Source organism: Haemorhous mexicanus, chromosome Z (genome assembly GCF_027477595.1).
Source record: "Haemorhous mexicanus isolate bHaeMex1 chromosome Z, bHaeMex1.pri, whole genome shotgun sequence".
In the NCBI taxonomy this organism is placed as follows: Eukaryota; Metazoa; Chordata; class Aves; order Passeriformes; family Fringillidae; genus Haemorhous; species Haemorhous mexicanus.
Genome location: NC_082381.1, coordinates 16,521,718 through 16,538,905, shown reverse-complemented (window position 1 = coordinate 16,538,905; position 17,188 = coordinate 16,521,718).

The following is a 17,188-nucleotide window of genomic DNA, read 5'->3' as shown; positions in this document are numbered from 1 at the left end:
CCGCCAATGAAAAGGCGCTGCTGAATGCTCTACGGACTCGCTCCATCGTTTGAGCAGTGCTGCTCGAGTCCGTAGGCCGGGAAACAAAAATGGAAAAAACCCCCTCTTGCACAAGTCTAGAGACGGTGCAAGGAAAAAGGGAAAAAACAGGACACTTGCACGAGGACACGGACTGTGCAAGAAAAGACAGAAACAGAAGGACACCCGCTGTAAACTGAGAACAGCTCAGTCGAGGGGATCCTCCTGCATCGAGCACGCCAAGAGCTGCTCTGGATGCTGAGGCCTTGCGGGCACCAGGAAAACCTCCTGCTGACAAGGCTGTGACGTGGCAGCCCTCTGCTGACATCACAATAGCAGCTGCTCTGGGTTGGTCTGTGAACTCATGCATAGCAACCAAACCTTCTCCACAGCCAACACAAAAGAAAAGCCCAGAAAGTTCTCCTCTGTCACAAAGCAGAACAAAAGCCCCTTGCAGTCCGTAACCCACAGCTGAAAGGATCCAAGAGTAACACAAAACAGGCACCAAGCCCATGCACCCTGTATGCCAAGCTGAACACTGAGAAAGAGCCAGGACGTGAGGAAAGCAAAGGCAACGTGCCCTTTTGGCCAGCAGCGCCTCTGACTAAAACCAAGAACACTTGCTTAAATTCTGCGGATGAAATCGTGCTTTGCTAATATCCCAGAGAGTTCCCTCCATTGGAATGCCAGCCATTCCCAGCGATGTGCTGCATGGCTAACATCATCCGGCAAATTGTAGGCCTCCCTGGAGGAAGAATGACACCTAAGTGGGGAGAAAAAGCCAAGTAACCAACCTGCTGCACACACAGCACACTGCTACTGCTCAATTACCGCACCTCCAAGAAGCCTTTGGGGGGCTGTGCCTCACTTCTGGCAGCTTCCCTGGAGTGTGCATCTGGAAATCACAGGGATCTGACTCTAATGGACCCACAGAAAGAAGGAAAAGAACGTTAAACCCCAATGTGGGACAACATCGAAGCTGGTGGGGAGAGGAAACCAGTGCACCAAAATGGGCAAGTCCCACCTAAAAGAGAGTTATGAGGCAGAGACAAAAGAGCTCAGCTGGTGGGCAGAGCTTAGGAAGGCAGGCTCAGGAAAACAGAGTAACCACAAGCCTTTCAAAGTTCAAAAGCTTCCTTCCCCCTACTCTCCTCTGCCCTTAAAACCAGGTTTTGTTCTCTCGTCTAAAAATACTTTCTTGAGCATTCACAGCAAGTGCCTGGAAAACCACCGGTGATCTTCTTTCTCAGTTAAGAACTAAAAAGAATGGAGAAGGATCTGGGCTTTTGCTGTTTGCCTGCTCTTGCAGCCACATTAGCGTTTTGGAAGGGCTCTACACAAGTCCAGGTGTTTCCCAGCCCCAGGACCACCACTTGCATGAGCCCAGCAAGTGTAGTGGAGAGAGCAGCTGGTCAGACTCCACGTGTGACATGTGGGAGGCTGGGTATTCTCCTGATGCAAATTCCCTCTGTGCGTCAAACTGAAAGTCAGGACAATTCTCAAGAAATGTCTGATTGGATGAGGACCTTGGATCTACAGACAGCACATTTGTGCCTTCCTGGTGTCATAATCCCGAAGCTTTATTGTGTCTGGGTGACCCCAATTTCTTCTAGACTAGAAATCAGAGAGGAGTTTCAAACAGTCACTGCTTACAAATCAGTCCAGTGAACCATGCATATCTTTTTTTGCCCACGACTCACAAAACACTGCTGTTTTCTCAAAGGAAAGCAACGGAAAGTTCTAGCAGACTGTCCCTACCCTAAGAATTTACAATCATTTCTTTTTTCTCTACTTTCTTCATCCTATATCTTAGTAAAAGTTGTTTCTGCCACCACAGTGGAGACAGACTGTGGTGTTACATTTTAGTTCAATGGTATGCTCTGTCTCACCCCTCGAAAATGTCCAGCTTTTTGCAAGCCTGTAATCCTCCCCCGAAGTATGATGTATCTGTAATGCCCTTGGCCCAAGTCTTATTCCCCTCCCACTTTGAATCTCCCCGTTCAACTCTGTGAGGGAAAGGAGACATGCTCTTGGTCCTTTTTCTCCCTCGGCTCTCTGTGTCTCGCCCCCACTTCTCCCTTTGAAACCATGGTGCCCTCGGAGGTGGGACCCCCAACAAACCCTTCTCTAATTAGCACCCTCAGAAGCCGTGTGAGTCTCCTTGCCTGCCTGCTGCTGCTACCAGCGAACATACAGCTTAGGGTGCCCCAGGGACTGTGCAGGGATCCTCAAAGGAACTGCAACAGCCGGCCAAGCTGCCTGCTCTTGTCTTGCTGCTGAAACCCTGAACTGCACTGCTCTTGGGAACAACACTTGGGCCTAAATCCCACTGGAATCAGCATTTCTTAGAGGGACTGGCATTTGCTGAGGAAGGGCTTACACTGCTCAACCTCTTGGCAGCTAACCCGGGCCATGTGTTAGAAAGGAGGAAGCTAAGTGAGTCTCTGGAGTTTCCTGGCAGGAACAAAGCTCTGTGACAGCAAGCAGCATTCTCCGGCTGTTCTCAAGGGAAAATCCCAACAAGCTGAAGACACCTGGGTAAAGGGGTGAATACGATGGTGAGCTACGCTGGCCTGCAACAGCAAGGTCCTGGACATGAAGGTAAAGGGCACAGAGCGTCCTCGCGTCCTGTTTCTGCACCTTTCTGGGAACCAGAGGAATCCTCCTCCGCCTGTGAGGAATTCAGCCTGAGAACTAATAGTTCCTTTCTCCTTTGGCTTTTGTCTTTTTTTTCTTTTAGGACAGCAGCGCTTTGTAACATCAGCTGAGCCTGCCCTCTGCCTGCCTGACTGGACCCCGTCAGCAAAGGGAGTGCAGGAAGCCTGGAGAGGAGGCACCTGTGCTTGAGGAGGCTTTGTGCCCTGCCAGCTCAGCGCAGGACTGGCAATCAAAACACGGAAATGCTGCACTCCATGGGAAGGTTCCCTTGCCGGTCAGCCCGCGCCTAAGCTGTGCTTTGCCCTGGCGCTGTCCATGGCCCTGGCGCTGTGCCTTGCGGCCGCACAGTCCCGTCTGTGGCTTCGCGCGGCTCCGCAGCTGCCCGAGGCTCTCCCCCCTCACAGAGGGGCCCCGCCCCGCCCCGGGCGCCCCCTGGCGGCTGCCCCGCCCCGCCCTTCCCGCGCAGGGGCGCTCCCTTCCCATGGCGCCGCCCAGCGGCAGCCGCCCCTCACTGCAGGCACAGAGGAGGGCTCGGGCCCTGCTGCTCGGCCTGGCCCTTGGCTCCCTTCTTTTCCAAGAGACAAGAAGGCTTGAAAGGAAGCCTTTTCCAGCTGTGTCCCTCTGCTTTACTTTGTGGGCGCCGACATTCTACCCTGAAGGTGGCCGTAGTGCGCCTCCACAGTGCTGGCTCCAGAAAAGGCCCCTTCCTTCTCCCACCAGCTGTCATTACTGCCTCAAAAGCACTGTCCAGCTCTGGAAGGAGAAACAGCCCGCAGCACAGTGGTGCCATCCCTGCCCAGCCGGGGCTCTCTGGCAGAGCAGCAGCAGCAGCAGCAGCAGCAGCAGCAGCAGCAGCAGCAGCAGCAGTAGGGCTTGCCTTGGCATCACCTGGGAAGCAGGAAGCCTCTGTAAATCAGCAGGTTCCCAGGCTGCACCAGCTCTGATGCTGGGTGAATCCTGCTAGCTCTGACCATTTCCAAAAGGTTATAAAGGCAGCAGTGTAGACATACATGCAGATCAACCAGCATCCAATAAATGGGTATTACTATGAGGGTTTGTGTGGCATTATTAGGGCTGTCATGCTGATAGTGCCTCCTTGAGAGCTTGTGTGCAATGCCATTGCTGGGCCAGCTTCCTCCCCAAGCTGTCATCCCCAGCGTCATTCTCTGGCTGTGGTTGCATCTGAAAGCACAGTTGCCCAAGTTTCTGAGTTCCAGCTCTCAGGCTGGAGCAGCAACCTGTGCTGTGTCACACGAATGAATGGTCTGTCTCCACGTCACTCTGCTGGCAGAAAGCACTTTTGCCAAGACATAGGACGTAGAAAGTAGAGGAAAAACTTGGTTGGAAACTCTTGGGGTGGGGGCAGTCTGCTAGAGCTTTCTGTTGCTTTTCTTTGAGGAAACAGCAGTGTTTTGTGAATGGTGGGCAGAAAACGGTATGTGTGGTTCTGGGGACTGATTTGTAAGCCGTGCATGTTTGAAACTCCTCCCTGATCTCTAGCCTAGAGGAAATTGGGGTCACCCAGTGTCAGCGTTAGTCTGGTCGTGACATACACACGTGACCAAGGTCCAAGAAGAAAAACAGTTTTTATTCTGCGTGTTCTCCAGTTGATATACTCTTAACAAAGTGTGATCTTAAGTCATTAACTGCATCACAATAACTTATTATATCCATTGGTGCAAAGCAATTAGCGTCAATATGATTGGCAAAAGTTTTACAGAAATTTAATAAGGAACGTATGCACATCTACTTAGGCATGTATTCTAGCTTACAAAAATTCACATGGATCTTTTCTAATCGGTTTTCATGCTGATGGCCTTGTCTTTTTACTTGCTATGGATGCACCTGAAAATCATCAAGTGTTATTTCTTCTATTAACTCAGCTTTGCTTGCAGGCCAGCTGTCAAGCCCCTCCATACTTCCTCCTTTTTATATTTGAGCGACAAACACAGCTGACAAGGATTTTTGCAGGGCCCGATGGAAAAATCCAAGCAGAGAAGGGAGTCACAGAGCAATAATTACAATCACCAACCAATTAACAATCCTGTCTTCAACAAGGCCTTAAGCCACCCAGTGATGCCCCAGCTCTTGAAAAACTGTTCAGCCATCCCCATCCGTCATCCACCTGTAAGTGATTGACTCTCTCCTTCAAGTTTGCAATGCTTTTGTAGATTGATTCACGGTGATCTGATAAATTCATGCAACACATACCTTCAAAATCCTGGCATCCATGACCATGAGATAACAATAAGAAATCTATAGCTGCTCTGTTGATACATGACGTGAGGTGTAGTTACACCACAAGCTTGCATTCCTGTAAATGTCTGGTGTTGCATTTACATCCTGAGACTGCCCCCCTGTTGTCCTGTCTTTCCCTTTGTAACCGAACATTACACAAGCATCCATTTGCTATGATCCCAGCAATTCTAGCTCCTGTGGCTCAATGGAAACCTGAGGCAAGTATACATAGATATTATCCTAGAAATCTACATTGTGTACAGGATTCAGTGCTTTACAGTTAAAAGCTTGTGAGGGACAAGGCCAGCTATCAAGAGGTACACCAACAAGACACGTAGAGAATGGATTCTCAGGACTGGAAGCTGAAAGTCACAGCATGTCCTGATGTGTAGCCAGGTTCTGGCTCTACTTGAATGGAACAATCGACGATCAGCCCAAAGGTTTTCTGCACCTCTGCGAAGATGGCAAAAGCTGAGGAAGAAGTCCTGCAAAATCCCATGACTGGTCACCCTTGATTCCAGCCTGTTAAGCCCCTGACATTGACTTTGGACTTTACAGTTTAAACAAGTTTAAGAAGATGTTTTGTGTTGTTCTTTACAAACCAGTTGGAGATAGTTATCATTTTGCTTGTTCAAATTTGCTATGGTCATGGTGTATTGATCAGTTTCGGTACATTTTAACCAGTTATATATGTTGGCTATGTTTGTTAGTTGTCGGTTTTACCCTTTACATTTTTCATGTTTTTAACTAATCATAAAGGAGGAGGGGAAATGTGGGAGATTGGTGTGTACAAAATATCACGATGTCAAGGGCAGGCAGGGACCCTCCGCCTGAACAGTTACTTTGTACGCTGACCCCTGCTATAAAAGCCCCTACCCAATGGTTACTGAAGGCCTTTTACCGTCGACTGTATTGGGGAACGCGAGTAACTGGACCGAGTAGCAAAGGGGTCGCTGCAGTGCCGTTCCTGACCCACGACACCACGCCTCAAGCGGGAGGCAACATTCTGTGCCCTTTACCTTCATGTCCAGGACCTTGCTGTTGCAGGCCAGCGTAGCTCACCATCGTATTCACCCCTTTACCCAGGTGTCTTCAGCTTGTTGGGATTTTCCCCTGAGAACAGCCGGAGAATGCTGCTTGCTGTCACAGGGCTTTGTTCCTGCCAGGAAACTCCAGAGACTCACTTAGCTTCAACCTTTCTAACACATGGCCCAGGTGAGCTGCCAAGAGGTTGAGCAGTGTAAGCCCTTCCTCAGGGCCAATCTCTCTAAGAAATGCTGATTCCAGTGGGACTTAGGCCCAAGTGTTGTTCCCAAGAGCAGTGCAGTTCAGGGTTTCAGCAGCAAGACAAGAGCAGGCAGCTTGGCAAGCCTCCACCATCTGCCACACTCAGCTGCCTTGCAAATTCCTCTGCTTCCTATAGCCCCTAGGTGAACTCCTGTTCTTGACCTGCGGCCTTCTCCTGTTACCCGTCAGGCTGGCACCTGAGGCATGTTCTGAGGAGGTCTAGAACGAAATAACAGAGGAAATTCCCGGGAACCTGCACTTTGGATCGTTTCCCCCATTTGGTGCCTGCAACTGTCTGCAGTGGCTGTGGGATTGTGTTTCAGTGAGCTGTGCCGCCCAGAAAAGAAAAGCCTGAGTTAGCTGAGGAAAACCAGGATCAATTTTCTCCATTTCTGCAGGCCAGAAGTGAGAGTGCAGCAAATGACTGAAAAATGCAGTACTGTGCAGCACATATCTAAAATGGGCATGACAGAGATTTAGAACCCACATCCAAGGAGGAATTTGAACTTGCAGGTTTCCCAAAAGCTGAAGGGAGTGAGTTTGCGCAAAGGCACCCGGAGCTCAGTGCTGGACTGAGAACTTTTTCAGGAGAAGGGCTGACTTGGGAGCTGGTGGAAGTGGAGAGAACGGGTAAACGCACCCATGGCTGCACCCACACGGTGAGGGCTGCTCCAAGGGCACCCCCTGCCATGCACAGGACATGGGCACTGCCCCGTGCACAGGACGTGTCCCTGCCATATTGACAACACAAACGCTGCTCCAGTGTCATGCAAACACATATGGGTGGTTTGTTAGTTGTCATTTTTTCCGCACTAAAAAATCGTTCTTCTTTCGCTGAATAATACGATGGTTGATGTTAGCCATGTAGGGAATGGGCAGGAATGACAGGCATTGCAATTTAGGGAACTAGTTTTAGTCAGAAGCCTTGGTGGCCAAAGTACAGGGTGTGTGGGCTTGGTGCCTGTTCTGTGTTACTCTTGGATCTTCTGAGCTCTTGGTTATGCACTGTAAGAGGGCTTAGCACTGCTTTGAGGAAGTGTGTGCCCTGCCAAAGGAGTCCTTTTTGTCACCTGATGTTGTAAAGTCGTTGGCCAAATGCAGGCATCCATTTTTTTTGCCTCTGCAATTGTAAGGTTTGCAGACATGTGCGGGTGTTTTTTATTTTTGCCTTCTTCCTATACAGTTGGCCAATTACTGCGGGTGTGCCCTTTTCCCCCTTTCCTTGCACAGTCAGGGGACTTGTGCAAGTGGGTTCTTGTTCTATTTTTGTTTCCTGGCCTGCAGACTCAAGCACCACTGGTAAAATGATAAAGTGAAAGCATCGAGCAGTTGGCAGCGCTTATTTGTTGGTGTCATCCTGCAGAGTTGTTAATGGTTCGATGGGTATATAGAAGTTTTTTTGTTGGGGCAGCATATTGAAAGAAAAATGGCATGGAGATGCCAAATGTTTGGTAAAGCTCCTGCCAACAGCTTCAGCTAAAAAGTGGATGTCTCCTGCCCAGCATGGTGTGTGTAGGCATCCTTTCTTTGTTCTCTGCAATTGTAGAGTCTGCAAACACATGCAGGTGTGCCTTTTACTCTTGTAGAGTCTGTAGATTTGTGCAGGTATCCCTTTATCCCCCCTATTTTGCTGTACAATCTAAGAACTCATGAAAGTGTTTTTTCATTATCATTTTTTTGCATAGTCTGCAAACTCATGCAAGCGTCCTTATTTTTTCATTTGAGTTTCATCTAAGTCTGGAATTTGTGCAAGGGTCCATTTTTTTTCTTCTTTTCACTGCACGCTCTGGGCGTTCTTGCAAGTGGGTGATTTCTCCCTTTTTGTTTCATGATCTGCGGGCTGCTGCAGTATTGCTCAAATGATGAAGTGAGTCCATAGAGGAGTCGGCAGCGCTTTCCCCGGCCCGAGCTCCGCCGCTCCACAGAGCAGCCGCCCGCCCGAGCCGCAGGTGCCCCCTTCCAATGGGGGTGCCCTGCCCGGGGCGCTTGGGGGGCTGGAGTGGGGAGGTCGGGGACCGTTCCCGGCCCTGGCCCGAATGTTGACAGCCGCATCTTGCCCGCAGGGAAAGCGCAGGAGGCCCTGCAAGAGCGATTCCTCCGGGTTCACTGCTGCTGCGCCGCGCCTTCGAATGGCAGCGTCTACTCGGGGACGTGGCGGCGGACGGGGCCCCGGTGGGAGGAGGGGTGTTGCGGTTGGTTCGAGGCTCCCTGCGGAGTCCCCGGGGCGCCCCCTAAGCTGTATGTTCGCTGGTAGCAGCAGGCAGGCAAGGAGATTCCACACGGCTTCTGAGCCTGCTTATGAGATGAGCGTTTATTGGGGGTGCCACCCCCGGGAGCAGCATGGTTTCTGAGAGAGAAGGGGGGAAGGGGAAGGGAGGGAAGAGAGGGAGAGCCTAGGGAGAAAAAGGGCCAAGGCCGTGTCTCGCCTGCCTCGCAGATCTTAACAGGGAGATTCAAAGGGGGAACGGAATAAGACTTGGGCCAATGGGATTACAGATGCATGATACTTCAAGGGAGGATCACAGACTTAGAATAAACCGTACATTTTCGAGGGGTGAGACAGAGTGTAACACTGAACTAAAATGTAACAGCACGGAGGGGCTGGCAGGGGGGCAGAGGAGGTGGAGGGCGGCAGAGGGGGAGGACGGGGCTTGGCAGGGTGAGATCTGCGCTCAGCCCTTCTCTCCCCTCGGCTCGCGGCTGGCCATCAAAAGTGTTCCACGGGATTGCATCCGCTATTAGGGGGAGCTGGTGAGTGACCAGGGCCAGTGGCAGAAACCGGCACGTGACGGGCAGGGTAAACTGAGGCCTGACAGAGTGGAAGCCACCAGGATGCCTGGAGGGAGAGCAGGCGTGAGCAGAGTGGAGGGCTCGGAGCATCCTGGGCTGGGTGAGGGGTTCCAGACCCCTGGCACGGCATTAGCGCCACGGACGGCATTGTGGTCTTCTTGCGGCCCGACGGAACCTATGAACCCAGGGAGATGGAGGTGCTGGACAAGGTGTCCACTGGGTTCCATGGTGTTGTTCAGCTCTCGGATTGGTGTGAGCTCCTTAACAACTTCTTGTTAGTGATGGAGTGCCCTGAGTGGTCGCAGGACCTCTTTGATTTCATTCTGCCTTGGGGGCTCCGTGTCAGAGAAGGTGGTGCAGGGGCTGTTCCTCCAGGTGCTGAGGCCGTGCATCACTGCAGCAGCTGTGGGGTCCTGCACTAGGAGATCAAACCGGAGAACATCCTCCGTGACCTGGCCACCGGAGAGGGAAAACTGATGGATTTGCCTGTGGCACCTACCTCCAAGACACAGCCTGCCCACACTTTGCAGGTGAGCCCATCCAGGGCCAGGCTCCTGCTCGGTCCCTGCATCTCATGGCCCCCACCAGGCTATGGTGCCAAGGATTTCCCCGTTTGCTTCCAGTCAGGAGCACACCTGTGACCCACAGAGATCTGCCTATATGAGACAGAAGGAAAGATCAGAGGAATAATTCCATGTCTCTCACTGCTAAACCAGTTCTTCTCTCCCTCATAAAGAGAACATGCAGTTTTTGTGTGGATCAATGGCAGCTTATAGCACCTGCAGAGTGCAGAGGCTTTTTGCCCTGCTACTGTGCTACAGGCAGATTTACCAAAGAAGCAGCATTACCAAACATGGGGATTCACAGAGGGACCACAAGCAATTGACTTTGTGCCACTTAATCTCAAAGGTCACCACTCTTAGCAGACACAGATAGAAGAGACTCACTCAGTCCCTGTTTGCTCTGTTGACTCAAACCTGGCAAGCACAGCTTTCCCTGATGGAGAATAACAACAAGAGACAGCTCCCTCACAGCCATGCAGCTCAGAGATCTTCAGGGTACCATCAGCACCCGGCTTCATAAGTGAGCAGTTCTGCTGGGATGGAAACCAACCACCAAATCCTCGCTGACTTCAGCTGCAGCAGCAGTGCCAGCATCGGATCCCCAGGTCTGGGGCTGGGATGGACAAAGGACACACACGGCGCATTGCCTCTGAATAATGTGACTTTGGAAACAAGCACCTGCCACTGTCTCCTCTTGTTTGTGCTGGGGTCAGACCAGCCTGAGGCACCGGGCAGCCCTCAGTGCCACCTGGGACAGCACACGACAGGCCCTGGCCTCCGGGACCAAACATGGAGGGAATTTACTCTCCAGACGGAGCTTGCAGATTGAAAAGGCTGCTGTGAGCAGCCACCTCAAAGGGCAGACAAATGAAGCTCTCCTGCACTTTAGCTGTGCCACACAGCTACACAACCCTGGGCAAATACGGCGGAGCACAGGGGCAACACAAGGCACAGGAAGAGGGACAAAGCCACTCAAGCAGAGAGACTTTTCATGACTTATGGGCCCCAGACAACCCCAAGCATGGTGTCACCCACCAGTCCTTATCTGATGAAAAAGAGCAGGTGCAGCAGGTGCTTTGCCTTGCTGGCCAGGGTCCTGCCAGGCGCTTTCCTCTCTGCTCTCCTGTACTGCCAGCAGACATGCCCACCTTCTTCGTTGCACTTGCAGAGCCTTGAACCTGTTAGCCATGGCCCCCTGGGGGGGGGGCAGTCACAGGGGAGATGTGCCAGCTACATGGAGCAGGAACCAAAAGCATCGATGTGCTCTGCTGAAAGCCTGCATCTGCACGGGATGTTTTGGCTGTGGCAAGATCCACTCATACAAGAGAGCAGTCATGATGGTTCTTTTTCCTGATCTCAGAGTGCAAAACACAACACACTGGGGATTTCAGTATTAATCAAAACAAATGCACCTTTATTGAATGAACACAGCAAATGCGATAGACAGATTTAGGGAGAGGAAAAAGATAAAGGGGGAGAGAGATACAGAGAGGGGGTATAGCTAGCAAACATAGAAAGACAAAGTCCTCGTAGTCCAGCCAAAGGAGTTCGCCTAGTCACTCTGGGGAGTGTCTCTGTCGAGGCAGTCCCCACACAAAGCAGAGACCACAAGCAGCCTCAGATGACAACTCTTCATTAACCAACATGGCTGACCTTTCATACACGTCCTACCTCTTTAGACTTCTTTTACCCTAACTATTGGCCACAATAAATCAACATAATACTATTCTTGAAAAGTTACAATGACTTCAACTTTCTAAAAATACTTTGTCCAGCTGCAAAGTTCTCTCCTTGTCTTTCTTCCATTCCTCACTTCTTCTGGTCTCCTTGCTTACAGCCTTGGAGAGAGATCCTTGCCAGTTTTTTCTTGCTTCTCAGCTTTCTTCTCCCTCCCTTAGCTAACAGGCCCACTTATAGCCCTTTCCCAAGGGGAGATCTCAAAGGTTCTGGTTATCTCAAGGTTCTAATAAAGTCCATTGCTGAAGGGGGGAAGAGATCTTGAAGTAAGTCTATTGAAATCGTTGAGGGGGAAAAAGAGACAATAAAGAAGAGATGTAACAGGTAGTCCATGTTCTGAGCAGTAGGCAAGGACCATTGTCTTCTTGCTCCAATGGCCACACGTGCAGGCAAATATGTCCCTTTTTTTTGGTCGGCTCCCCCACACACCTCCCCCGTGTTAGGGGTTTCAGTCTCAGTCTTTGGGAGGGGGGAGCTTCTCCGTATAGGGCTCTCATTTCTCAGTCCTTGAGAGAGAGGCTTCTTCCATCTCAGTCGGTCTGCCACGCTGGCTGAAAAGTAGATGCGGGTCTTCTTTGGACCACCAAAGGTGACCCCAGAAAAGTCCAACCAGGCCAAGAGGTGGCAAAATTCCTGGGCTATTGTCACCAAGCAGGTTCAAGCATATGGGGCGCCTCGCCCCCTGGCAGGCCCTGCTAGGAGCAGTCACAGTAGACACAGCTGCGAACAATCTCTTGGCAGGCCAGAGCTCTGCTCAGGGGCCTCAGGATGTTTGGCGTTCATCCACCACTGGCAGGCCAGAATTCCCATCAGGCTCCTCAGGGTCCCGATGCCTGTCCTTGAGACGGTTGAGAGGCAAATGAGAGGAACTTCAGACCGTCTCTCACAGGCTGCCCTGCTCTTCACTGGGTTTTCAATGGAAATGCAATTGCACTTTTTTCCTCATCCCCAAGTCCATGGCTGGGCAAAAACTGGCCAATGGGCAGCATTCCAAAGGCAGTGTATGTCGAAGCTGATAATGGATGGAGATCGTTCCCAATTCCAAACCAAACAAGGATGCCCTTTGGGTGGTGGACTTTCCAACTTCAAGAAAGAATGGCCAGTTCTCAAGGGAGTGTAGAGCCTTATGCCCTGGCTGACAAGGAAGGGAATCTTCCAACAGGCTTGAGCTTGTATAGGATTACTATTGTGAGTCCAGCTCCAAGCTGCCATTGCAAAAAGCAATCCTGAAGTGGTCCTGGTCATTTGTTTCCATTCCGTTGTTTCCATTTGAAAAGTCCTTAGAGTGGGGATTTAGACGGCAAGGGGCCAACGTGGTCTGGAGAAGGAATAAGAGAAGCACAGTCTTAGTAAACAACACCAGGATTAAACCAGCACAACAGCCAAGCAATTTCTCTGAAGTATTTTGTCTCCAATGACTGGTGACAAGTCAGGAGTCTGAAGGGAATCTAGGAAGCCAACTGTTCTCATCAGTTTGGCCAGACAAGCACACACACCATCACATTGGCTAGGTCACAGCCTTCTGCTACTCACAAAACAATCCCTGCTTTTGACTTTACTGCACAGGAAAGCTCAGGCAAAGCCCAGCCACACCCAGCCTTTGCCTCAAAGGCAAAAGGAACGCCCAAGTGCTCCCTGCCTGCATCCAAGCACCACAATGCTTCTGAAGGGACTCCAAAATGTCTCTCCCAACACCAAAGAGAGGACATACATGTGCTACAGCTCATGCTGAGGCACACACACCATACACTACTCAGTCAGACAAAGAACAATACACAGGACGTACTCAGCAGCTTCAGGCACCTCCTCAGCCAGCCCGCTCCCACAGCTCTAGCCTGGCTCTGCAGGGGGGTTCCTGTGGGACCTCCCCCCTTCTGAGACAAAGCTCTGGCTTCCCCATTCCATTTGGGCCTGAAACACCATCCCTGCCTTCCTCAAACCTGCACTCTGGTAGCCTCTCACCTGACCGGTGCTTTCCCTCCTGGCACCAAGGTCTCTCCAGCACTGTTTCCCAAGGGCCAGCTAAGAGACAATGCCACCCTGACAGACAGTGTCCAGAGAAACAGTGCCCATAAGGAGGGCAGAGGAGTCCAAAACAACACACAAGCTCTCTTTTTACACCTTTTGCCTTTTGACTGGCTCTGCTTCATACCTCTTCTTGTACAGCTTGCATGCTGGCAACTTCCTGCTTCATCTCAAGCAGCCTCTTCTCCTGCTCCTTCTGTACCTCTGCAAGGAAGTTTGCCCCTTGTGCCAGCCGCTGCTGTGCCTCCAAACGCTGCTCTTCCGGCTCCTGGTGAGGGGAGGAAGGCACTTCCACATGAAGTCCCAGCCAAGCTGCCCCAAAAAATCAGTGGAAGCTTCATGCCTCACACCACCCACCTGAAAAGTGCACATCAGTAGTGACTTTGTGCTCTCCAGAAATGCTATCCTGAGCAGAAATTCAGATGGAGGATCAGCAGGTGGGAGAAAAGAAGATGCCTGCTTTCCTGCTCTGATGGCTGCCTGTTTCCTGGCCCCTCTCTCCTCAGGATTTCTACCTGCTCTCAGAGGCTCTGGTCTCCAAGTGCTGAAGTGGCCTTGTCATCACCTTTGCTTCCTGCATTACTTTGCTGCAGGGATGACAGCAATCAGCCGGTCAGAAGAGTCTTAAGAGAGGCTCCGCTGATTGGAGAAATGGATGCTGCCCAAAGGGAAAAAGAAACAAAACAACCCAAATTAAAAGAGACAAAGGAAAAAGGAACCATTCTTTTAAAATCTGAGTTCCTAACAGGGTCAAGCTGAATTCATCTAGCCCCCAGAAATACACAGACATCGGACTGAGAGCACCATCAGCCAATCTGCCTTCATGTCCAGGATGCTGCTATTGCAGGAAACATGGCCCAGAAGTGCACTAGTCCATTCCTCAAGGTGTCATCACTTCCTGGGATTTTGGTCCTGATATCACTGAGGGATTGCTGCTTGCTGTCCAAAGGTTTTGTTCCTTTCAGGAAAGTCTACAGACTTATTCTTTTACTCCTCTTTGATATTTGAGACATGGGCTATATGGGTGTCCAAGGGAGATGTGGAGCATAAGGCATTCCTCAAGAGACTCCCGAGAGCTCTGAAAAGTATTGATCCCACATGTTGTTCTCAGGATGCTGGACATGCAGGTTTACAGCAGCAAGCCAGGAGCAAGGACACAGGCAGCAGGGCGCAGATGTGCTCAGCTCTGGCTTGCAGGAAGAGCGGTGTCTGCCTCGGCATGCCCCCCCTCCTGTGCTGGCTGGCATCTTCCTTCACAGCAGGCACAGGCAAGGAAGCGGCCCGGTCACCAGCTCCTTGTTTGCCACAAAACCTGGCAGCAAAGCCACAGCCCTTCTCATCGTCTTGACCTGGCCAGGCAGCACATGGGGCTGGCACAAATCCTGCACAGCTGTCCCCGTTTGGCTGGCAGAAACCTCTAAGAGTGGGCTGGGAGGGACAAGCTGGGTGCCCTCGGATGCCCCCAGTGAGCCCCCGCAAAGCCCCTGCCTTTTACAGATCAATCTAAAACCACTTGGCAGGGATTGCTTTCATTGTGTTCTTCAAGTTCCCTTTCCCTGGCATTGCAATACTTCAGTTCCTTTACTACCATGTAAACCTGAATGCTCCAGCCGAGAGCAAAAGAGGGCCACAGAAATGACCAGAAGGTGGGAGTTCTCTTCTGAGGAACAGCTGTGAGAGTTGGGCTTGTTTAGCCTGGAGAAGAGCAAACCCCAAAGAGACCTCTCAATAATTGTAGAGGCTTCAAAGAACAATGGGGACATATCTTGTAGCAGGGCCAATTGCAAGAGGACAAGAGGGAACCCTTTTAAGCTAAAAGACACTCGATTCAGATTGGCTCTAAGGAAGAAACTGTTCATGAGGAGAGTGCTGGAACACTGACACAAACAGCCCAGAGAGCTGGGAGGAGCCCCAAGCCCAGCAACATTCAAGGTCCGCTTGGATGGGACTCTGAGCAACCTGATCTACTTGGAGATGTCCTTGCTGGTTGCTTGGGTGTTGGACTTGATGACCTTCACTGATCCCTTCTAACCTCAAGCACTCTTGGATCCTACTTGGTTCCCATTTGAAAACCAACTGGAGTGGAGGTTACTTCGTGGGGGGCCCATCTCATTCCCTGGAGTTTTGCTGAGGAGCAAACCCTGACAGCAACAGCTGTTTGTCCGGCAGCCCCTTTGCCTTGTACCTGCAGAAGTTCCTTGGCAGAGCCTCGCCTGTCCGCATCCATCTGCAGGCAGCAGCCCAGAAATTCACACAAGCCAGGGGGTAGCCTGAGCTTGTGCAGATTTGGCACCCCTCGCTTGGCTATCAGGTAATTAGCCTGAAGCAAAAGGAAACATGAGACTCTAGGTGATTCTTCCATATCCTTCAGGGCTCACCTAGACCCCATCTTTTCAGCTCTAGTCTGCAATGGCAAGTTCTTGCCTTTGCAGACGGTTAGAGATGAGCCTTCTCTCCCAAAGGAAGAAAGTCCCAGTGCAGCCCCAGCTATTCCAAGCTGCACCAGGTCTTGCCTTGACAGCTGATGTGAGCCCCAGGAAAATTTTTAGAATTGGGCCCTGGTGGAAGCCACTTCAAGCTGTGGGAATGGGATTTTGTCTAATGGACAGGGACCAGACGGGCACAGCTATCTGAGCCTATTTGCACCTTACCCTGTCACTGGTTTCCCGAATATAAGGAGCCTCTCCTTTGGCCATTTCTATTCCCACGATGCCAAGGGACCAGGTGTCCACTTTGGGGCCGTATGGCTCTCCTCTCACCACCTCGGGTGCCATCCAGCAGGGGGTCCCGACCATCGACTTCCGTTTACTCTGCTCAGGGCTGAGCAGAGCACAGAGGCCAAAATCAGCTGAGGAGAAAAACAAACACTGCTTCAAGTAGGAAACCAAGGAAAAGGGTTCCTCACTCTCAGTCCCAGAATGCAGTGCTGAATGGAACTGGGAACGCAGCTGGGCTCTCTTTCCTCAGGGCTGTGGCCAAGGACATGGGCAATTGTCCATGTAAAAACCCCACCCACCATTTCCACAGTGGCTTATCCTCATTGCACTGAATTTTTACACTGTAACTCCCTCCCTTTGGAAGGAACACACACAAACCAAAGTTACTCTTGACACCTTGTTGCTCTCTAGACCACTCAGCACCATACAGCTGCACCCTGGCATTGCAGAGTGCTCCCTGCCCTCTCACCAGCACCAACTGCTGGCACCCGGCAGCCACTCCCAAGCAGCCCCACACCACCTCCCTGGAGAGCTGCGCCTGACTGGGAATACCCACCCAACTTGACGGAGCCATCCCGGCCCAGAAGGATGTTGTCACTTTTGATGTCTCTGTGGATCACCTGGTTGGCATGAAGGAAAGCCAGGCCTTGCAGGCACTGCAAGAGAAAAAAGAAACAGGAGGCCAAAAGTTACCCTGATCTGATCACATCACTCACAAAAGGAGGCTGCTCCTGAAGATTCCCAGATCTCAAAGGAGCAGTGAGTGCTGGCAAGAGGAAGAGCTTGCTGCTGCAACACTAGGAGAGCAGGATCTTTCCAAAGGAGGCACATAAGATTTTGAGGGGGAAACATCAGTCTCTCCTCGAGACTGTCCCCTGCAAAGCCAGTCAGAATGACCACTGCTGTAGTGGATGCGCTCTCCCCTCTAGAGGACGAAGAACGGTTTTCCAAAGGAGAAAAAGTCCCTGCACTGGGTACAAAGGGGATCACTCTTGGGTGGGAGTCTGCAGGACAGGGCTTATATGGCTGCCTTAACAGAAGACTTAGACGTAGCTCATTTGTCAGTGTTCAGCAACAAGCACCATGCCGTCTCTGGAGACCTGTGACAGATGAGTCTCTCTTTGGCTTTGCCACTGGTTTTATACTCACACACCA